Source organism: Oncorhynchus masou, chromosome 24, assembly GCF_036934945.1.
Source record: "Oncorhynchus masou masou isolate Uvic2021 chromosome 24, UVic_Omas_1.1, whole genome shotgun sequence".
Taxonomy (NCBI): domain Eukaryota; kingdom Metazoa; phylum Chordata; class Actinopteri; order Salmoniformes; family Salmonidae; genus Oncorhynchus; species Oncorhynchus masou.
In genome coordinates this window covers 67,635,076-67,658,228 of record NC_088235.1, presented here as the reverse complement: position 1 = coordinate 67,658,228, position 23,153 = coordinate 67,635,076, and the positions used below count along the sequence as shown (strand labels likewise).

The window sequence follows — 23,153 nt, the reverse complement described above, 5'->3', positions numbered from 1 at the left end:
AGGCAATGTCTGAGCCACTTAGTCTAAGAGCATTCTGTCTTTCCCTCTCCTGGGCTAAAAGCTACAGTAAATCAAATGCTAGTATGTAGCGTGGTCAGACTGACTGGGGCTCTAAGATTATAGGTTACGCCAAGATATAAAGAGAATGCCGGAAAGCTGTAATTTCTTCCCTCTCTTCTTCTCTTTGCCTGAGATCTCTCTCTCTCTCTCTCTCTCTCTCTCTCTCTCTCTCTCTCAAGGTGGTAGGAAGTTGAAAAGGTTGACGCTCTAGCTTCCAGCTAGCTGTTGTGGTAGCTTAGTTGCTGTAGCCTTCTTCTGGGAAATATTTTTTCCTAGTCCCTCCCTACCCACATTCACATTAGTGTTCCCCTTGTCTTATTCACTCACACACATATCCCTCTCTTTCATCCTACCAGTCCAACAAAGGCCTCTTATTTTAAAGGCAGGTGGCGATTAAAACGTTTAATGGGAAATAGAGAGTAGCTCCTTGTTTTTTTGGTTTTTTTTTACATCGGGAAACCTGTGAGTGTTTCCAAGCAAACAACCCCACTTTGCTTTTCCTCCTATTCATTAGGGCAAAACATTTTTCAACTGATACAAAACCAAGTTTATTCGACAAGCTCAGGTGTTGCCTTCTGTCTCAAAGCCTGGTTTCAAAGCCAGGATGTCACCTGACTGATCTTATAATATGACTCGCTGTGATGCCCCCTTGATTAAGGGCTAAAGCTGACAGCACAGTGCATTTCAGCTCTTTCTGTATCATTTTAGGACTGTAGAACTACCAATAACTGTCCTGCGTTAGCACGAGGACAGCACTTACATTCCAGCTCGGTAATAAGATAGTAATATCTATGGATTTATTTATTCTTTATTGAAGTGCAGTAAAGTATAAAGTAAAACACCCTGGTGTTGTTTTACTTTAGCTAACTAAATAGCAATGTTAGCCAACCTAAAATTGTGTTTTTTTGTGTCATTTACCTCTAGTTCGCTAGCTAATATCACAACATTAGCAAAGGCTTGATGAAATGTTCATGTTCTATTTAATAAAATAAAAAAACATTATAGCTATCTTGCTAAGTACTTGTTCACAGAAAGCATTCAAACAGCAGACTGAGGAGACTGGTAGAGAGCGCATGTTCTGTTCGTCTTACATTCCTGTAGACCAAATCAATCCATCACAGCGCAATTGTCAACCACAAAAGCCAATGCAGACATGTAAAATAACAAAGAGCAACGGAAAGGGAATTTTGGTGAACTTTAAGAGGGGTGAATACAACAAATATAATAATATTGTGCTATTGTATTTCAGCAAAATCCCTTTTCGATGCTCTTTGTTATTTTTCATGTCTGTTGCTCTGTGATTATGTCAAATGCGTGCATGCACTCTCCACTCTTTCTCCACTGCAGAAAAGATTATCAATTATATTGACAAGATAGTCGGGTGACCACTCTAACAATAGAAATATGCAGTGCGTTCGGAAAGCATTCAGACCCCTTCACTTTTTATACATTTTGTTACAGTACAGTCTTATTCTAAAATGTATTAAATCGCTTTTTTCCCCATCATCGATCGACACACAATAACCCATAATGACAAAGCAAAAATAGGTTTTATTTTTTTTGTGCAAATTTATAAACAATTTAAAACACCGTTTGACGCTATAAGCTTGGCAGACATGTATTTGGGGAGTATCTCCCATTATTCTCTGCAGATCCTCTCAAGCTCTGTCATGTTGGATAGAGAGTGTCGCTGCACAGCTATTTTCTGGTCTCCTCAGAGATGTTTAAGTCTGATCGGGTTTAAGTCTGAGCCACTCAAGGACATTCAGAGGCGTGTCCCGAAGCCACTCCTGCATTGTCTTGGCAGTGTGCTTAGGGTCGTTGTCCTGTTGGAAGGTGAAGCTTTGCCCCAGTCTGAGTTCCTGAGCGCTCTGGAGCAGGTTTTCATCAAGGATCTCTATGTACTTTACTCCATTCATCTTTCCCTCGATCCTGACGAGTCTCCCTGTACTTGCCGCTGAAAAACATCCCCACAGCATGACGCCATGCTTCACCGTAGGGATGGTGCCAGGTTTCCTCCAGATTCTCATGGTCTGAGTCCTTTAGATGCCTTTTGGCAAACTCCAAGCGAGCTGTCATGTGACTTTTACTGTGGAGTGGCTTCCGTCTGGAAGGTTCTCCCATCTCCACAGAGTCACCTCCCTGACCAAGGCCCTTCTCCCCCGATTGCTCAGTTTGGCTGGGTAGCCAGCTCTAGGAAGAGTCTTGGTGGTTCCAAACTTCTTCCATTTAAGGTTGCTGGGGACCTTCAATGCTGCAGACATGTTTTGATACCCTTCCCCAAATCTGTGCCTCAACACAATTCTGTCTCGGAGCTCTACGGACAATTCCTTCGACCTAATGGCTTGGTTTTTGCTCTGCCATACATTGTCAACTTTGGGACCTTTATATAGACAGGTGTGTTCCTTTCTAAATCATGTCCAACCAATTGAATTTACCACAGGTGGACTCCAATGAAGTTGTAGAAACATCTCAAGGATGATCAATGGAAGCAGAATGCATCTGAGCATTTTTTTTGTCTCAAAGCAATTTCGAGTCTCATAGCAAAGAGTCTGATTTACATAAAGATATTTTTTATTTAAAAAGCATTTGTAAAGATTTCTGAAACATGTTTTTGCTTTGTAATTATGGGGTATTGAGTGTAGAATAATTTTCTAATAATAAGAAAAAGTGAAGGGGTCTGAGTATTTTCCGAATGCACTGTTTGTCCTCAGATGGAGGGTAGGCGGGAGGATGCGAGATCAGGTGGGACGTTTTAGCTGAACTCAGCAAAAAAAGATACGTCCCTTTTTCAGGACTCTGTCTTTTTCAAAGATAAAAATCGTAAAATTCCAAATAACTTCACAGATCTTCATTGTAAAGGGTTTAAACACTGTTTCCCATGCTTGTTCAATGAACCATAAACAATTAATGAACATGCACCTGTGGAGCGGTTGTTAAGATACTAACAGCTTACAGACCATAGGCAATTAATGTCACAGTTATGAAAACTTAGGAGACTAAAGAGGCCTTTCTACTGACACTGAAAAACACCGAAAGAAAGATGCCCAGGGTCCCTGCTCTTCTGCGTGACCGTGCCTTAGGCATGCTGCGAGGAGGCATGATGACTGCAGATGTGGCAAGGGCAATAATTTGCAATGTCCATACTGTGAGTTGCCTAGGGAGACAGGGAGACAGGACGGACAGCTGATCGTCCTCGCAGTGGCAGACCACGTGTAACAACACCTGCACAGGAACGGTACATCCGAACATCATACCTGTGGGACAGGTACAGGATGGCAACAACAACTGCCCGAGTTACACCAGGAATGCATAATCCCTCCATCAGTGCTCAGACTGTCCGCAATAAGCTGAGAGAGGCTGGACTGAGGGCTGGACTGAGGGCTTGTAGGCCTGTTGTAAGGCAGGTCCTCACCAGACATCACCGGCAACAACGTCGCCACAAACCCACCGTCGCTGGACCAGAAAGGACTGGCAAAAAGTGCTCTTCACTGACGGGTCGCGGTTTTGTCTCACCAGGTGTGATGGTTGGATTCGCGTTTATCGTCAAAGGAATGAGTGTTACACCGAACCCTGTACTCTGGAGTGGCTCGATTTGGGGATGGAGAGTCCATCATGGTCTGGGGCGGTGTGTCACAGCATCATCGGACTGAGCTTGTTGTCATTGCAGGTAATCTCAATGCTGTGCGTTACAAGGGAAGACATCCTCATCCCTCATGTGGTACCCTTCCTGCAGGCTCATCCTAACATGACCCTCCAGCATGACAATGCCACCAGCCATACTGCTCGTTCTGTGCGTGATTTCCTGCAAGACAGGAATTTCAGTGTTCTGTCATGGCCAGCGAATAGCCCGGATCTCAGTCCCATTGAGCACGTCTGGGACCTGTTGGATCGGAGGATGAGGGCTAGGGCCATTTCCCACAGAAATGTCTGGGAACTTGCAGGTGCCTTGGTGGAAGAGTGAGGTAACATCTCACAGCAAGAACTGGCAAATCTAGTGCAATCCATGAGGAGGAGATGCACTGCAGTACTTAATGCAGCTGCTGGCCACACCAGATACTGACTGTTACTCTTGATTTTGGCCCCCTCTTTGTTCAGGGACACATTATTCTATTTCTGTTAGTCACATGTCTGTGGAACTTGTTCAGTTTATGTCTCAGTTGTTGAATCTTATGTTCATTCAAATATTTACACATGTTAAATTTGCTGAAAATACACACAGTTGACAGTGAGAGGACGTTTCCTTTTATGTTGGGTTTGAGGGGGCAGAAACAGATTTTTTTTCTTTTATTTAACCTTTATTTAACTAGGCAAATAAGTACAAATTCCTATTTACAATGACGGCCTAACTCAGACGATGCTGGGCCAATTGTGCGCTGCCCTATGGGACTCCCAATCACGTCCGGTTGTGATACAACCTGGAATCGAACCAGGATCTGTAGTGGCACGCCTAGCATTGAGATGCAGTGCCTTAGACTGCTGCGCCACTCGGGAGCCTTCTTCATTGGCTGATTGCTCCCAATTAAAGGAATCCCCATCTAGTTGACTACTTTAAAATGGTGGAACCCATTAAACAATTTGTAACTACTAACTGTAGTGTAAACACCCACACACACAGTTGAAGTCGGAAGTTAACACACACTTAAGTTGGAGTCATTAAAACTAGTTTTTCAACCACTCCACAAAATTCTTGTTGACAAACTGTAGTTTTGGCAAGTCAGTTAGGACATCTACTTTGTGCATGACAAGTAATTTTTTCCAACAATTGTTTACAGACAGATTATTTCACTTATAATTCATTGTATCACAATTCCAGTGGGTCAGAAGTTTACATACTTAGTTGACTGTGCCTTTAAACAGCATGGACAATTCCAGAAAATGATGTCATGGTTTTAGAAGCTTCAGATATGCTAATTGACATCATTTGAGTCATTTGGAGGTGTACCTGTGGATGTATTTAAAGGCCTACCTTCAAACTCAGTGCGTCTTTGCTTGACATCATGGGAAAACCAAAATAAATCAGCCAAGACCTCAGAAAAAATATTCTGTCTCCTAGAGATTAATGTACTTTGGTGTGAAAAGTGCAAATCAATCCCAGAACAACAGCAAAGGACCTTGTGAAGATGCTGGAGGAAACCGGTACAAAAGTATCTGTCCACAGTAAAACGAGTCCTATATGGACATAACCTGAAAGGCCGCTCAGAAAGGAAGAAGCCACTGCTCCAAAACCGCCATAAAAAAGGCAGACTAAGGTTTGCACATGGGGACCAAAATCGTACTTTTTGGAGAAATAGAACTGTTTGGCCATAATGACCATCGTTATGTTTGGAGGAAAATGTGGGAGGCTTGCAAGCCGAAGGACATCATCCCAACCGTGAAGCACAGGGGTGGCAACATCATGTTGTGAGGGTGCTTTGCTGCAGGAGCAACTGGCACACTTCACAAAATAGATGGCATCGTGAGGAAGGACAATCATGTGGATATATTGAAGCAACATCTCAAGACATCAGTCAGGAAGTTAAAGCTTGGTTGCATCTTCCAGATGGACAATGACTCCAGGCAAAATGGCTTAAGGACAACAAAGTCAAGGTTTTGGAGTGGCCATCGCAAAGCCCAGACCTCAAACCCATAGAAAATTTGTGGGCAGATCTGAAAAAGCGGGTGCGAGCAAGGAGGCCTACAATCCTGACTCTGTTACACCATCTCTGTCAGCAGGAATGGGCCAAAATCACCCAATTTATTTTGGGAACCTTGTGGAAGGCTACCCAAAGCATTTTACCAAAATTAAACTATTTAAAGGCAATGCTACCAAATACTAATTGAGTGTATGTAAAACTTCTGACCCCCTTGGAATGTGATGAAAGAAATAAAAGCTGAAATAAATCATTCTCTCTACTATTATTCTGACATTTCACATTCTTAAAATAAAGTGGTGATCCTAACTGACCAAATAACAGGGAATTTTTACTCAGATTTAATGTCAGGAATTGTGAAAAACTGAGTTTAAATGTTGTTGGCTCAGGTGTTATTAAACTTCCGACTTCAACTGTGTGTGTATCTCACTCACTCACTCACACACATACACACACTCACACTCACTCACACTCACAGAGTCTGAGCTGGTGTTGCTTATTTCCTTGTTTTTTCCATTTTTGTTCCATATTTAATTTTTTATGGAATATCTACATAGGCGTACAGAGGCCCATTATCAGCAACCATCACTCCTGTGTTCCAATGGCACGTTGTGTTAGCTAATCCAAGTTTATTATTTTAAAAGGCTAATGGATCATTAGAAAACCCTTTTGCAGTTATGTTAGCACAGCTGAAAACTGTTGTGCTGAGTAAAGAATAAACTATCAAAATAGAGAGTCGCACACTCCATATATAAACTCCCAGTAGTTGATTTGGTATTAACCAATGTTTCGGCAGCACTGTGCTGCCTTCTTCAGGGTAATGTCATGAATACTTGAACCAGATTATATAGACAAACAGTGCAACCAATGACAATGGTGAGGGGTGTGTCATAATGATTACGTTAATTACAATGAATTAGTAAAACTGTTAAAGAATAATGTATGGCATATTAAATATATTAGGCTTTTTTTATCATATAGAAATATAATTGAATATTGTGCATAATATTAGCATCAACATATGTTATTGTTTAATTCAAATTCACATATTTAATTGTTTCGTATTTGGTATTTGTTACATGTAATCCTTTGCTTCATACCTAATGCATAATAAGCAACATCAACAGGGGGAACATATTGGGTTTACGCTAATAAGCTGTAGAAAGAATATATCAATTTATAGATTTAACACTTGTTCATAAAAGAAAGATTTGTTCATAAAGGTCTGAGATCAAAGTCAATATTCAAACCACTAGGGTTCAATGTTTTAGATAGGATATCCAGTAAGCCTCCCTTTTGTAGAAGTAGGATCTCAATGTTACCTCTTCTCCTTGGTAGATCAACATGCTCAATACCTGTGTATTTGAGGGAGGAGATTGGATGGTTAGCTTCAACAAAGTGGGCTGCTACTGGATAGTCAATGTTCTTACACCTGATTGAGCTGAAGTGTTTAGCTATGCATTGTTTTAAGTGTCTTTCCATTTGTCCAACATAGGCATTTCCACATGAACCAGCTCAAAATGGCCAGAAACAAAGAACTTTCATCTGAAACTCATCAGTTTATTCTTGTTCTGAGAAATGAAAGCCATTCCATGCGAGAAATTGCCACGAAACTGAAGATCTCGTACAACGCTGTGTTATACTCTCTTCACAGAACAGAGCAAACTGGCTCTAACCGGAATAGAAAGAGGAGTGGGAGGCCATGGTGCACAACTGAGCAAGAGGACAAGTAGTGTCAACAGTGAAGATGCGACTCCGGGATGCTGGCCCTCTAGGCAGAGTTCCTCTGTGGAGTCGCTGTGTTCTTTTGCCCATCTTAATCTTTTCTTTTTATTGGCCAGTCTGAGACCTGGCTTTTTCTTTGCAACTCTGCCTAGAAGGCAAGCATCTTCACTGTTGATGTTGAGACTGGTGTTTTCCCAGGTACTATTTAATGAAGCTGCCAGTTGAGGTCTTGTGAGGCGTATTGAATCATGTAGTAACCAAAAAATCTATTTTATATTTGCCGTTCTTCAAAGTAGTCACCTTTTGCCTTGATGACAGCTTTGCACACTCTTGGCATTCTCTCAATGCATTTCAATTAACATGTGTGCCTTCTTAAAAGTTATTTGTGGAATTTCTTTCATTCTTAATGCGTTTGAGCTAATCAGTTGTGTTGTGACAAGGTGGGGGGGTTATACAGAATATAGCCCTATTTGGTAAAAGACAAAATCCATATTAGTGCAAGAACAGCTCAAATAAGTAAAGAGAAACAAGTCTTTTCTTCAAGTGTAGTTGCAAAAACCATCAAGTGCTATGAGGAAATTGGCTCTCATGAGGACCGCCACAGGAAAGGAAGACCCAGAGTTACCTTTGCTGCAGATAAGTTCATTAGAGTTAACTGCACCTCAGATTGCAGCCCAAATAAATGCTTCACAAGGGTTCAAGTAACAGACACATCTCAACATCAACTGTTCGGAGGAGACTGCATGAATCAGGCCTTCATGGTCGAGTTGCTGCAAAGAAACGACTAAATGACACCAATAAGAAAAGGAGACTTGCTTGGGCCAAGAAACATGAGCAATGGGCATTAGACCGGTGGAAATCCGCCCGATGAGTCCAAATTTAGAAATTTTGGTTCCAACCACAGTCTTTGTGAGACGCACATTAGGTGAACAGATGATCTCTATATATGTGGTTCCCACCGTGAAGCATGGAGGAGGTGGTGTTGGGGTGCTTTGCTGGTGGCACTGTCTGTGATGGCTACCACAGCATTCTTCAGCAATACGCCATCCCATCTGGTTTGCGCTTAGTGGGACTATCAATGTATTTTTTCAACAGGACAATGACCCAGATCATCATCAGTTTTTTTTTAGGTCAGTCTCACAGAAAAGGGACTGAATACGGTATTTCTGTTCACATTTTTCTGAATAAATGTAAAAACATTTCTGCTTTATCATTATGGGGTATTATGTGAAGATTGAGGATTTGTTTTTCTTTTATCAATGTTAGAATAAGAGTAATGTAACGTAAACAAGATGTAGAAAAAGTGAAGGGGTCTGAATACTTTCCGAATGCAACTGATTATTGATAGTATATCCATTTGTAAAATGCTTTTTTAGAGGGCAGTACCACTTTAGCCTGTGTAATGAAAGCAATAATGAATATTGTCATTTAGATTGGAGCATTTCCATTCACAAACTGCTTTTTAGAGCAGTACATTGAACATAAATAAACGCAACATCTAACAATTTCAAAGATTTTACTGAAGTTATACAGTTCATATAAGGAAATCTGTCATTGAAATAAATTCATTAGGCCCTAATCTATGGATTTCACATGACTGGGAATGCATCGGTTGGTCACAGATACCATTTTTAAAAAGTAGGGGCGGTGAATGTGCTCAATGAGTGATGTGTCTGGTGAGTATGCAGGAAGAACTGGGACATTTACAACTTCCAGGTATTGTGTACAGATCCTTGCGACTTGCCTTGTGTCACGCCCTGGTCGAAATATATTATGTTTATTCTTCATTTATTCGGTCAGGCCAGGGTGTGACATGGGTTATTGTGGTGTGTTTCTGTCTTGGGGTTTTGTGGGATGTCTAGCGTTAGTCTATGGCTGCCTGAGGCGGTTCTTAATCAGAGTCAGGTGATTATCGTTGTCTCTGATTGGGAACCATATTTAGGCAGCCATATTCTTTGTGTGTTTCGTGGGTGATTGTCCTTAGTGTCCTTGTTCCTGTCTCTATGTTAGTTTTACACTAGTATAGGCTGTTTCGGTTTTCGTTACGTTCTTTTTGTTTTGTAGTATTTGTATTGATTCGTGTTTTACGTTTTTTTATTAAACATGGATCGCAATCTACACGCTGCATTTTGGTCCGACTCTCTTTCACCGCATGAAAACCGTTACAGAATTAGCCACCACAAACGGACCAAGCAACGTGTCAACAGGCAGGAGCCACAGGAGAAACAGCGTAAAAAGGACTTTTGGACTTGGGAGGAAATCCTCGACGGGAGAGGACCCTGGGCTAAACCAGGGGAGTGTAGCCGCCCCAAGGAGAAACAAAAGGAGGTATCGACATGGGAGGACGAATTGTTTGGAGAAGGACCCTGGGATCAGCCTGGAGAATATCGCCGCCCCAAAGAAGAACTGGAGGCGGCGAGAGCTGAGAGGCTTTGGTATGAGGAGAAGCAACAGAAGCAGCAGGAGCAACAATATCGGGACTACACTAATTGGGAGGAAATAGACAGGTGGGCGGTCGACCAAGGGAGAGTGCCGGAGCCCGCCTGGGATTCACTGGAGCAGTGCGAAGAAGGTTATAGGAGAATGGAGATGGTGAAGCAAGCACGGCGGCGCGGAAGGAAGCCCGAGAGTCAGCCCCAAAATGTATTGGGGGGGGCTCACAGGGAGTATGGCTATACCAGGTAGGAGACCTGCGCAAACTTCCTGTGCTTACCGGGGGGCTAAAGAGACCGGGCAGGCACCGTGTTATGCTGTGGAGAGCACGGTGTCTCCAGTGCGGGTGCATAGCACGGTGCGGTATATACCAGCTCCTCGTATTGACCGAGCTAGAGTGGGCATCGAGCCAGGTAAAGTTGGGCAGGCTCGGTGCTCAAGAGCTCCAGTGCGCCTGCACGGTCCGGTCTACCCAGTACCACCTCCACACCCCAGCCCTCCGGTGGCAGCTCCCCGCACCAGGCTTCCTGTGCGTGTCCTCGGCCCAGTACCACCAGTGCCAGCACCACGCATCAGACCTACTGACGCCTACTCTCCTGCGCTGCTGGAGTCTCCCGTCTGTTTAGCGCAGCCAGAGCCTTCCTCCTCTCCTGCGCTGCCGGAGCCTCCCGCCTGTTTAGCGCTACCGGAGCCTTTCTCCTATCCTGCGCTGCTGGAGTCTCCCGCCTGTTTAGCGCAGCCCGAGCTGTCAGTCTGCATGGAGCAGCCAGAGCTGTCAGTCTACATGGAGCAGGCAGAGCTGTCAGTTTGCATGGAGCAGCCGGAGCTGCCAGTCTGCAAGGAGCTGTTAGTCTACAAGGAGCTGTTAGTCTACAAGGAGCTGTCAGTCTGCAAGGAGCTGTCAGTCTGCAAGGAGCTGTCAGTCTGCAAGGAGCTGTCAGTCTGCATGGAGCTGCCAGTCTGCATGGAGCAGCCAGAGCTGTCAGTCTGCAAGAAGCCGCAAGAGCTGTCAGTCTACATGGAGCAGCCAGATCCGCCAGTCAGCATGGAGCAGCCAGATCTGCCAGTCAGCCAGACTCTTCTAGATCCGCCAGTCAGCCAGACTCTTCCAGATCTGCCAGTCAGCCAGACTCTTCCAGATCTGCCAGTCAGCCAGACTCTTCCAGATCTGCCAGTCAGCCAGACTCTTCCAGATCCGCCAGTCAGCCAGACTCTTCCAGATCCGCCAGTCAACCAGATTCTTCCAGATCTGCCAGTCAACCAGACTCTTCCAGATCTGCCAGTCAGCCAGGATCTGCCAGAACCGTCAACCAACCAGGATCTGCCGGATCCAACTACCTGGCTGAGCTTCCTCTCAGTGCTGGGCTTCCTCTCAGTGCTGGGCTTCCTCTCAGTGCTGGGCTTCCTCTCAGTCCCGAGGTTCCCCTCAGTGCTGAGCTGCCCCTGTCCCGAGCTCCCCCTCTGTCCCGAGCTCCCCCTCTGTCCCGAGCTGCTCCTCTGTCCCGAGCTCCCCCTCTGTCCCGAGCTCCCCCTCTGTCCCGAGCTGCCCCTCTGTCCCGAGCTGCCCCTCTGTCCCGAGCTGCCCCTCAGTCCCGAGCTGCCCCTTAGTCCCGAGCAGCCCCTCAGTCCCGAGCTGCCCCTCAGTCCAGTGGGGTTCTGGGTGAGGACTACTAGGCCATGGTCGGCGGCGAAGGTGGACTATCCTAGAACGCGAGGAGGGGGGACTAAGACATTTATAGAGTGGGTTCCACGTCCCGCGCCGGAGCCGGAGCCGCCACCATGGACAGACGCCCACCCGGACCCTCCCTATTGTTTTGATGTGCGTCCGGGAGTCCGCACCTTAGGGGGGGGTTCTGTCACTCCCTGGTCGAAATATATTATGTTTATTCTTCATTTATTCCGTCAGGCCAGGGTGTGACATGGGTTATTGTGGTGTGTTTTTGTCTTGGGGTTTTGTGGGATGTCTAGCGTTAGTCTATGGCTGCCTGAGGCGGTTCTTAATCAGAGTCAGGTGATTATCGTTGTCTCTGATTGGGAACCATATTTAGGCAGCCATATTCTTTGTGTGTTTCGTGGGTGATTGTCCTTAGTGTCCTTGTTCCTGTCTCTATGTTAGTTTTACACTAGTATAGGCTGTTTCAGTTTTCGTTACGTTCTTTTTGTTTTGTAGTATTTGTATTGATTCGTGTTTTACGTTTTTTTATTAAACATGGATTCCAATGTACACGCTGCATTTTGGTCCGACTCTCCTTCACCGCATGAAAACCGTTACACCTTGGTTGAATGGCACGTTGAATGACACGCCATTGGGCCTCAGGATCTCGTCACGGTATCTCTGTGCATTCAAATTGCCATCGATAAATTGCAGTTGTTTTCATTGTCTGCAGCTTATGCCTGCCCATACCATAACCCCACTGCCACCATCAGCAAACCCGCTCGCCCACACAACACCATATACTCTGTCTGCCATCTGTCCGGTAGAGTTGAAACTGTGATTCATCTGGGAAGAGCACACTTCTCCAGCGTGCCCATGGCCATCGAAGGTGAGCATTTGCCCACTGATGTTGGTTATGATGCTTAATTGCAGTCAGGTCAAGAGCCTGGTGAGGATGACAAGCATGCAGATTTGTGCAGAAATTCTTTGATTGTGCAAACAGTTTCATCAGATATCCAGGTGGCTGGTCTCCGATGATTCCGCAGGTGAAGAAGCCTGATGTGAAGGTCCTGGGCTGGCATGGTTACACATAGTCCGCAGTTGTGAGGCCGGTTGGACGTACTACCAAATTCTCTAAAACAATGTTGGAAGGGGTTTATGATAGAGAAATGTAATATTAAATTCCCTGGCAACAGCTCTGGTGGACATTTCTGCCGTCAGCATGCCAATTGCACGCACTCTCAACTTGAGACATCTGTGGCATTGTTGTGTGACAACTGCACATTTTAGAATGGCCTTTTATTGTCCCCAGCACAAGGTGCACATGTGTAATGATTGTGCTGTTTAATCAGTGTCTTGATATACCACACCTGTAAGGTGGATGGTTTATCTTGAAAAAGGAGAAATGCTCACTAACAGAGATGTAAACAAATTTGTGCACCAAATTTATGAGTATGAATTTATGGGTTTTTGTGTGCATTGAATATATCTGGGACCGTTTGTTTCAGCTCATGAAACATGGGACAAACACTTTACATGTTGCGTTCATATTTTTGTTCAGTGTATAATAGACTACGAAATATGCTCCCCAAAGTCTCTTTTGACCCTTGTTTACAATTAGCACCTTTTTGTGAGACCGTTTATATATTTTTCATAGAAGCAATACTCCATATTTTCTCTTTGGCTCATGAACTTCCTCAGCTTTCAAAGAGCTACAGTGCTTGGAGTTGACATTGTATGGTGGCTCAACCTCTTCATTGAAATGTCCCAATAATCTCTCCTTTCTCCCGAATTATGCACTTATTCCCCCCTTGGATTTGAAAGGAAATTACAGATATATGGAACTCTTTCCAGCCAATGCCTATACCAATCCAATAATTTTACATTTGTGGGGAGAATTGAACAAGTGCACAGTTCAGGAGGAATGAGAGATTATTGGGACTGAATTTAGTTGTGAGATTTTAGTTATGAGGTTTTGCGTATCAGCTGGTAAATCAAAGGAAGGTGTTAAGATCTCCATAATGCTAATAATTAATTGATTAGGGGTCATTAGCCATGCTGCCTAGAATAAACAGCCTTTGTTAGCATCGGTGCTAACCTCTGACAGAAACAGATGAATACCTCAGGGTTGGAGGTTTTTGAACATTTTGGTGCCGAAGAGGGAGGGGAACTTTTCTCTCTTATGCTCTCCTTGGTATCCTTTTCTTCTCCTTCTCTTCACAAAAAGGTGCTACTTAGGACCATAAAGGGTTCTTATGCTGTCCCTGAAGGTATTGGTTATTGATTCCAACATCTAAAGGACTTTTGGGGGTTATTCATTGAGGGGAAGGGTTCTACCTTGAACCAAAAATGGTTATCATACAGGGACAGCCGAAGAAGCCTTTATCTTTTGTTTCCCCCAGAGTCTTTTTCGGACACTATTTAGCGCAACGGAATGTCACCGTACTTTAGCAAAGCATCTAGACTATTTGTTTAGAAGCAAAACATTCTGAGCGAGGTGGGCAGATGATCAAAGGGTTTTGGCAGAGAGGCATTGCTACGGGCCTGCCCCTTGACTAGGCTGCCCCTGATATTACCATCTTAAAATGACAAACCTCTGAAAGGAAATCGAGCAGTGTATTCATAACACTGACACTCCGTTATTACAATGTTTGGGTTCTCTCAGTTCCTTTCCTTCTCTCCTTTCCGGGTCTTACTCTGTCTGGCACGGCTTGATATAGTGGTATTTTTTAAGTTGCGTCTTTGAAGTCAAAAGGACTCGCTAGCAATGTGTTTTCTCAAGTCTGACTACCTCTGTACACTGAGCAGTTGAACTCCAGCAGAGGTTCTGTCTTAACGTTGTCGTCAATGGGGAAAGTTAACAAGACTTGTTGTTTAGGAGACAGTCTTATACAATGCAATTTAAATGGATAATTAGTGCATGCAAAGCTGCATCAATAAGCATGCAGAAGAACAGATTTTTTACTGTAATTGGGGACTTGAGTTTTTCCTTGCCATATGAATCGACCAGGGAACTCTTAGTACTATTTTAGGCATAAATATATATATTGCAAAGCCCTAAAATTCTCCCATGGCTGATGTTTTGTTTGAGGATTGCTGTGGGGCTAGTTTTAGTTTAGATGTGTTGGAAGTAGAAAGGCCCTACCAGTGGATGGAGACAATTAGGAATTGTGAGAGGGAGGGGGGATTGTTTGGATGACTGCTCTGGGTGGTCTACAGCTAGACAGACATGTCTCTACTGGTTGTTTTACTACACATGCTACGGTAAAACCATGTCTCTATTGGTTGTTTTACTGCACACGCTGTGGTAAAACCATGCATAGACATTTCTATACACACCTTACGGTAAAACCATGCAGAGAGGTTATGGTATGGGGAGGCATACGCTACGGACAACGAATACAATTGCATTTTATCGATGGAAATTTGAATGCACAGCAATACAGTGATGATCATGAGGCCCATTTTTTTAAAGGTATCTGTGACCAATAGATGTACGTAATCCCAGTCGTGTGAAATCCATAGATTAGTGTCTAATAAATGTATTTCAGTTGACTGATTTCCTCATATGAACTGTAACTCAGGAAAATCTTAGAAAATAAAATATATATTTCTTTATTCTATTTTCAATACATTTGCAAACATTTCTAAAAACATGTTTTCACTTTGTCATTATGGGGTATTGTTTGTAGATGTGTGAGATAGAGTTGTTTCATCCATTTTGAATTTAGCCTGTACCACAACAAAATGTTGGATAAGTCAAGTGGTGTGAATGCATTTGGATGAGAGCGAGGCACTGAGATAGAGTGCACAAAAGGTGCGTTTCTTTGAATGTCCCCCCCCCGTTTTTATTTGTGTGAATTCCATCATTTAGTCACCAGAGAGCAGCTCTTTTATTGTGCGTAGTTGTTTGAGAGGGCATAAACGTGTGGGTGGTCCCCATGTTCCTACTGTAGTGAGCAGCACATATCTGCTAATGAAGGAATAAATTGGCGAGTCGTGCCATATCTGTCCTAATGAAGAATGCCCTACTTGGTTTTAGCAAGAGAGAGAGAGATTCAGTCACCGGAATAAAGGCCTAATTTTTCTTCCCGCTCTCAGCCACAGCAGCACTGCATCCCAGCATCCCAGTAATATTTAACATCAAAGCGAGGTATTAACAATCGAGGTCAATCATTGTTCCTTCTCTGTGAATGTAGATCCATTTAAATAGTTAAGGTGCTGTATTTCACCATCAAATCCATATTTAGCATATCACTTTTGGAATGGACATTTTTAGTCCTTCCGTTTGTACATTTTTATTTTAAAAAACGATTGAAAGAGGTTTTGCTAATATATTCCACCACGTCTATATTGGATATGGCATAGTTATACAATAGGCTGTTCTTTACCCTCTATGGTCTACATTAAGGAGGAAAGACATTCTACAGTTAGTATTATAACCAGCATATGGGAAATTTAGTAACTGGGGTGCATTAAAAAGTACATCTGGATATTTAACCAGGAGAAAATCTCGGGGGCCACAGTGGTGACCGGTTGGCCTGGCTGGTATTTGCGCTATGGCAGGCAGGGAAGGAAGGGACTGAGGAAGGGACTGAGTGCTCCCAGCTGCAGCTGGGATCTATTCAGCAAGCCTAGAAATTTCATGAATAGAGCTGACACAGTTCCTTATGAATAGAGCTGACACGATTCCCTATTCTACATGACAGACAATCATATCCATTCTACACAATACATTTCTATCTGAACAGGCTGAAAAGGCCCCTGGGTTCTACTGTGGGCCGACTGGCCAGAGGAATCTCAGTATTTATTATGTACAATAATGACAGATATGACTCCTTGCAATGAGACATACCCAATAGTTCGTAAATCATGTTTATTTTTTGGGGGTTCTCTTTGTCTAACTCTAACAATGTTGTGTGTGTGTGCGCGTCTGTTTGTATCTGTGTGTGTGTGACTAGTTAGTTAGTTAGTAACACAGTAGTATTATTGAGTTTATCTCCTTGTTTCAGGTGCTTATTGCGCAGTAAGTTTTCTTCGCAAGAGACAAACATTGGCTCATTCTGTTCAGAACAACCCAGGATACGATGCCATATCTTCTTGTAACTGTACATCAAACATAGTGATCATTAACGTTGTCGCTGAATATGACATGAGTTTTATGATAGGGGAATGTGAAGTGCACATTTTGGACTCACAGGTGTTTGGCTTGCTTGTATGACATTAAATTGGCATTTATTATAATCCTCAACGTCTCATCTTTCAAAAATACATAGAGTCCTCTTAATTTCCAGAATTTCTCTCTCTCACAAAACATACAATTTGCAAATGTTGCCCAATTATCGGGTGGAATGAGGGAACTTCTTGTGGCGTGCGGTGCTGAAGTTCAAGAATGGCTGTCAGTCAAAACCCATACGGCGCTGTGAATCGCAGAGCCTGAGCTCTGATGTCATTTAGAACATGCTACTATACAGCCACTGTGTTCCATTTTAGGCGCTTATCAGTGCCCAAATCTGCAATTTTCCCCCCATATACAGGTACGAGTATAAAGGGCTACTGTTGCATATTAGTGAATTCAAGTACTTTTACAGTAAGAACTTTGTGTGTTGCTCCCCTCATACTGGCATGTGCATCTTCTCTGTCTGACTAATGAAATCCTAAGACCCTGATGGCATTTTACACACACAGACACACAGAGAGAGAGAGAGAGAGAGAGAGAAGGCAACTGTTACATTTACCCCTATGGAAACATCCCTACTCCACAGTGGAGACCAAACTCCGGAGCGCCGGGATCAAGGAATGCCACCCTAGGCCTAGTTACTATGGGAAAGCCTCTCTCTTTCTGCTCCCGCCCCATCCCTTCTCCTCTTTCTCCCTCTCCAGGGGTCTCAATAGCTGGTTCCCATCTTTGTTTTATGTGCATCAACGTTCGCCAGGTTAATTCACATCTGCAATTGTACTGTCCAATTATGGAGAGTATACCTTTTTGTCATAGGTCTGCTGCAGGATAATTAGGGTTGGTTTCTGTCTTAGTGTGTGTGTCCGTGTTTCATGTCATGTGCACAAGTACAGGGTAATGTTTTTCTCATTTATATTTTATTAAACCTTTTTAACTAGGCAAGTCAACTAAGTGAATTTGTGTGTGATTATTTTATACCCAGAGCCCGTGGTTTGGTTAAGTACTGACTCTGTGGTAGTAGGCTCATGCTGATCATTCTGAGTGTGTGTGTGTGAGATGCTGTTGGTGTCTTGGACTACTCTGGGGTGATGTTTCTTATAGGTACAGTTCTATGATCAGCTTTCCCTCCCCTAATACTAACCTTAACCATCAGTGGGGAAAATGCCAAACTAACTCAAGATCAGCGTTTGGGAGAAACTTCACTCTACACCGGCCTAGGCTCCCTTCAACCAGCTTCTAGAATCATGGTACAATTGCATTGCTAATGGAAAATACTAAAAGATACTGATAAACTCAGCATTCTCTCACTGTCAACTGCGTTTATTTTCAGAAAACGTAACGTGTAAATATTTGTACAAACATAACAAGATTCAACAACTGAGACATAAACTGAACAAGTCCCACAGACATGTGACTAACAGAAATGGAATAATGTGTCCCTGAACAAAAGCGAGGGGGGGGAGGGGGGGTTAAAAAGAAAATTAACAGTCAGTATCTGGTGTGGCCATCAGCAGCATTAGGTACCTCAGGGCATCTCCTCCTCATGGATTGCACCAGATTTGCCAGTTCTTGCTGTGAGATGTTACCCCACTTTTCCACCAAGGCACCTGTAAATTCCCGGACATTTCTGTGGGGAATGACGCTAGCCCTCATCCTCCGATCCAACAGGTCCCAGACGTGCTCAATGGGTTTGAGATCCGGGCTCTTCGCTGGCAGAACACTGACATTCCTGTCTTGCAGAAAATCACGCACAGAAGGAGCAGTATGGCTGGGTGGGATTGTCATGCTGGAGGGTCATGTCAGGATGAGCCTGCAGGAAGGGTACCACGTGAGGGTGGAGGATGTCTTCACTGTAACACACAGCATTGAGATTGTCTGCAATGACAACAAGCTCAGTCCGATGACGCTGTGACACACCGCCCCAGACCATGACGGATCCTCCATCTCCAAACATCCCCCTCCAGAGTACAGGCCTCGGTGTAATGCTCATTCCGTCGACGATAAACGCGAATCCGACCATCACCCTTTGTGAGACAAAACCATGACTCGTCAGTGAAGAGCACTTTTTGCCTGTCCTGCCTGGTCCAGCGACGGTGGGTTTGTGCACATAGGTGACGTTGTTGTTGGTTATGTCTGGTGAGGACCTGCCTCAGCCTATTGCGGACAGTCTGAGCAGTCTGATGGAGGGATTTTGCATTCGTGGTGTAACTCGGGCAGTTGTTGTTGCCATCCTATACCAGTCCCACAGGTGTGATGTTCGGATGTACCGATCCTGTGCAGGTGTTATTACACGTGGTCTGCCACTGCGAGGACGATCAGCTGTCCGTCCAGTTTCCCTGTAGCACTGTCTTAGTCACCTCTCTGTACGGACATTGCAAATTATTGCCCTTTCCACACCTGCAGTCCTCATACCTCCTTGGAGCATGCCTTAAGGCACGATCACGCAGATGAGCAGGGACCCTGGGCATCTTTCTTTTGGTGTTTTTCAGAGTCAGTAGAAAGGCCTCTTTAGTGTCCTATGTTTTCGTAACTGCGATCTTAATTGCCTACTCTCTGTAAGTTGTTAGTGTCTTAATGACCATTCCACTGGTGCATGTTCATTAATTGTTTATGGTTCATTGAACAAGCATGGGAAACAGTGTTTAAACCCATTACAATGAAAATCTGCGAAATTATTTGGATTTTTACGAATTCTTTTTGAAAGACAGCGTCCTGAAAAAGGGATGTTTCTTTTTTTTTGCTGAGTTTAGCTTCGACATTGACTATGAAAACTTGAACTGTATATGTGTCCTATACGTCTTGTTGCAGATTCAGAAATCACAGGAATTTGGTGTATGGACCCTGTTAGCTGGTTAGATGAGCATTGTCTGAACACAGACAGACACACACACACACACACACACACACACACACAAAACAGTGTCGCTATTAAGACCTTCAGAATAAGAGCAGAGAGAGAGAGGACGGCACGGCTAATGGATGACTATTGATGTTTTCATCAGCCAATGTAAGGGATACTGGAGTGATTGTGGTTATTATTCACTATTTAACTCTCCATCTATCTTTCTCTCTCTCTCTCTATCTGGCGTTCTCTCCCTCTTAATTTCTATCTCAGTCCTCTCTCTTCCCTCTCTCCATTTATATCTCAGTCTGTCTCTGGATTTCTGTTTCCATCCATCTGTCTCTTTCTCTCAGTTTCTGTATCTGGCTTTGTATCTCTTTCAGGTTTTCCATCTCTGCTCTCTCTCTCTTTCTGTCATCTCTGTCTTTCTGTCATCTCTCTCTCTCTCTCTCTCACACACACACACACACACACACACACACACACACACACACACACACACACACACACACACACACACACACACACACACACACACACACACACACACACACAGTGGAGGCTGGTGGGAGGAGCTATAGGAGGACAGGCTCATTGTAAAGGAATAAATGGAATGGTATCAAACTCCATTCCAACCACTACAATGAGCCCGTCCTCCTATAGCTCCTCCTACCAGCCTCCACTGACACACACACAAACACTTGGCCTGTCCTGTAGAGTCAGGTGGGACCCTAATGTACTACCTCATGGTTGTTTTCATTAGGCATCTTATGAAGAAAAAAAACTGACTGAATTAAGGAGGAATTACCTAGACTTGCCCATTTTCGGTTGCATGCCCTAAATAAAGAGCGCAACACAGATCTCTCTCACTGACATGCACGTCAGTGGGCTGACCAGGAGTGGAGATGTGGCCTAGCTGGCCTGACATGTTCTTATCACCTGTGGTCAATCTAATGGCTGGCTCCAACGTCCACCCAGTCCACATAACCAAAGGATCAGTGTGCATAGTTGTTGTGTAGAGAAACATCCTGTGGTTTGAAAGAACAGAAAACTGCCCTATTATCCAAACTTATGTGTGAAACACTAAACATATTGCCAAATTTTATATTGGCTTTTGTCAAAGAATGAATCAATTATGTGAATAGGTCTGTAACAAAGGATTAAATAGGGGGCAATACACGAGGGAATAAGGGCAACCCCTACTAATTTTTGAGTTGAACAGGCCAATTCCTTATTGTAGGGATGAATAAGGGACTATGAAGGTTTGTGTGACCACTACACTCAGAACAGGTGTGTCGACCAAAACGTAATAGAATTCCAAAATTGTTTATCTGGTCCATACTCAAAAAGGAGATTCAAGGTTGTTTTTTTTAGTTTTTTTTTTTTAGTATGTATTTCATTCAGGGGTAGGTAGATAGACAAAGGTTTCGGCCTAAGCCTTCTTCAGTGTCATGCCAATTTAGGAGTGAATAAGGGAACATTTGTTTGCCACTGTCTTGTTGCACATTATACTGAAAGTGTAGTGCCTTTTGAACAATGGATGAGCAATGGCTTTAATGTGAAGATGGGTAAATGTGTAGCCATAAAGGCACTATGAAATACATGGTATGAGATACATAATATAGGCGTTTGTGAACCTCTTCTTCTCAGTTACCACAGTGAGACTAACTGCCTGAGCCACTCCCCCCATCCCCCAGCTTAACTGTGTGTGTGTGTTTATTTGTGTGAGCTCACCCGTGTTTTGAGAGAGCCCAAAATATGCATACAGTCTGCTAGGCTACAGGTCTGCTGGTCTTTCTAGTTAGCAGTAGCGGCAGATTAGCAAGCCCAGTGCCCAAATGGAGGATTGCTTTCTTTGTGTGCTATTCACACGAGGCCTGATGCAGGGAAACTGCTGCCATTTTGGTTTTGTCTGAGTATGGCTTTGGTTTGAGCGAGTCTGTGGGTTGTTCAGTGCTCAGTGGCTGGGCGTCAATACGGGTGTCACAGCCTGTCCTCTCGTGTGTGTGTGTGTGTGTGTGTGTGTGTGTGTGTGTGTGTGTGTGTGTGTGTGTGTGTGTGTGTGTGTGTGTGTGTGTCCTCACCACTCCATATTGCCTTCCTGCCACAGGATCCCACACACACACACACAAACACACAATTACTGTAATCAACCCCATCAAACCCAGCCTGTTACATTTACATTTACATTACATTTAAGTCATTTAGCAGACGCTCTTATCCAGAGCGACTTACAAATTGGTGAATTCACCTTCTGACATGGAAGGTTGTTACATGGAGGGTGTGTGTGTGTTTGAGTGCAGCGAGAGGGAGTGTGTGTGGCTTTGTTGTAGTATATTTTGCCTGTGCTCTTATCATTGTTCTTCAAATGTCTTCAAGTATTTTTCAGGGATTTTTATGCAATTGAAGTCCTTGGGCTGGTCCAAAACTTTTTTATTATATATACGTTTTTGTGATGGAAAAATGCTTTCAGTTTAAACTTAAATGACTAAAATCAGATAGAAAATATGTAGAATATGGACCTATTTTTTTAATTATTATTTCATCTTTGAGAACTAACAATCACCAAAATAAAAGCTAGACAGTCAGGGAGAATAAAAAAAGTAATATTTTATTCATATTGATTTTGTTATTATGTTTATGCAGAAGAATACTGCATTAGCCATGGCAAAATTAATAGAATTGCAGGAAATTAGCTCTAAAACGGCAATATTTTCTTTCTGCTCCATAGCAAAATGTGTAGAATTGCAGGCAATTTGCTTTAAAACAGCAAAGAAATATTTCCACGCCATAGTGAAATGTGTAGAATTGCAGGAAATTGGCCTAAAATGTTTTACATTTCTCTACACCAAGATGGGGTCCTCTATAATTTCCTTAAATTCTGCTGCGCCAACGGGCAAGGCACGCCCACCCACTTAAGCCCCTTTTTTGATCCAGAAAAAAAATATTTTTTCAAATGTCAAAATAGTAACCTTGTATTTTATATTTTTCTTTGTGTGTGTTCGTGCGTGCATGACAACAGGTCACAGAACAACTCGAGAGACCATTCAGCTGTGAAGAGACAGAAGAAGCCAGAAGATCTCACAAAGACACCCAAAGGTGAGATGCAGGTGAGCATTAAGATGGAGGTAAACAGATCACATAGTGTGTGTGAGAGAGCTGCAGACGGGCTGAGCTAACCAGTCTGTACCTACTGGCAGCTTGTAAATCTAACAAAAAAACAGGAAGGAATTTCCTCCTCAGATAGACAACCTGTCTGCAATACATTACTTTACCCTAATGCCATTATGTAGATACAACATATAACTACTTTGGTAGCCAGAATGTAACTACTGCAGATGAGGTCTATGAAAATGTTTTATTATAGTGTAGCCTAATAAAAAATGTACTTACCAAATGCTCTGTTTAAATTCCTTACTAGTGTAGTTACATGTAACTAATTACACCAAAATATTATAAGTTCCCATAACTACAGTGTATGAAGTGTACCTAATGCCCAACCAGTCTCATATGTCAGTAACACCAAAAGGGTCATGTTCATTTGGCACCAAATGGATGAAAACAGCCTGAAACTGAGAGGGACTACCTGGACTTGTCCAATTAGAAACTCAATTTTTTGTTGTCCAA

General features: G+C 43.4%; 1 long non-coding RNA gene across 1 annotated transcript in view; it reads left to right on the top strand.

The window, feature by feature from the left end:
- Nucleotides 1-22,847, top strand: part of LOC135511683 (uncharacterized) — a 39,096-nt gene extending 16,249 nt beyond the window's left edge. The window contains exon 3 of the long non-coding RNA XR_010451296.1: nt 22,549-22,847. This is a non-coding gene — a long non-coding RNA (uncharacterized LOC135511683). The remainder of the gene's footprint in view (nt 1-22,548) is intronic.
- Nucleotides 22,848-23,153: the final 306 nt, after the last annotated feature.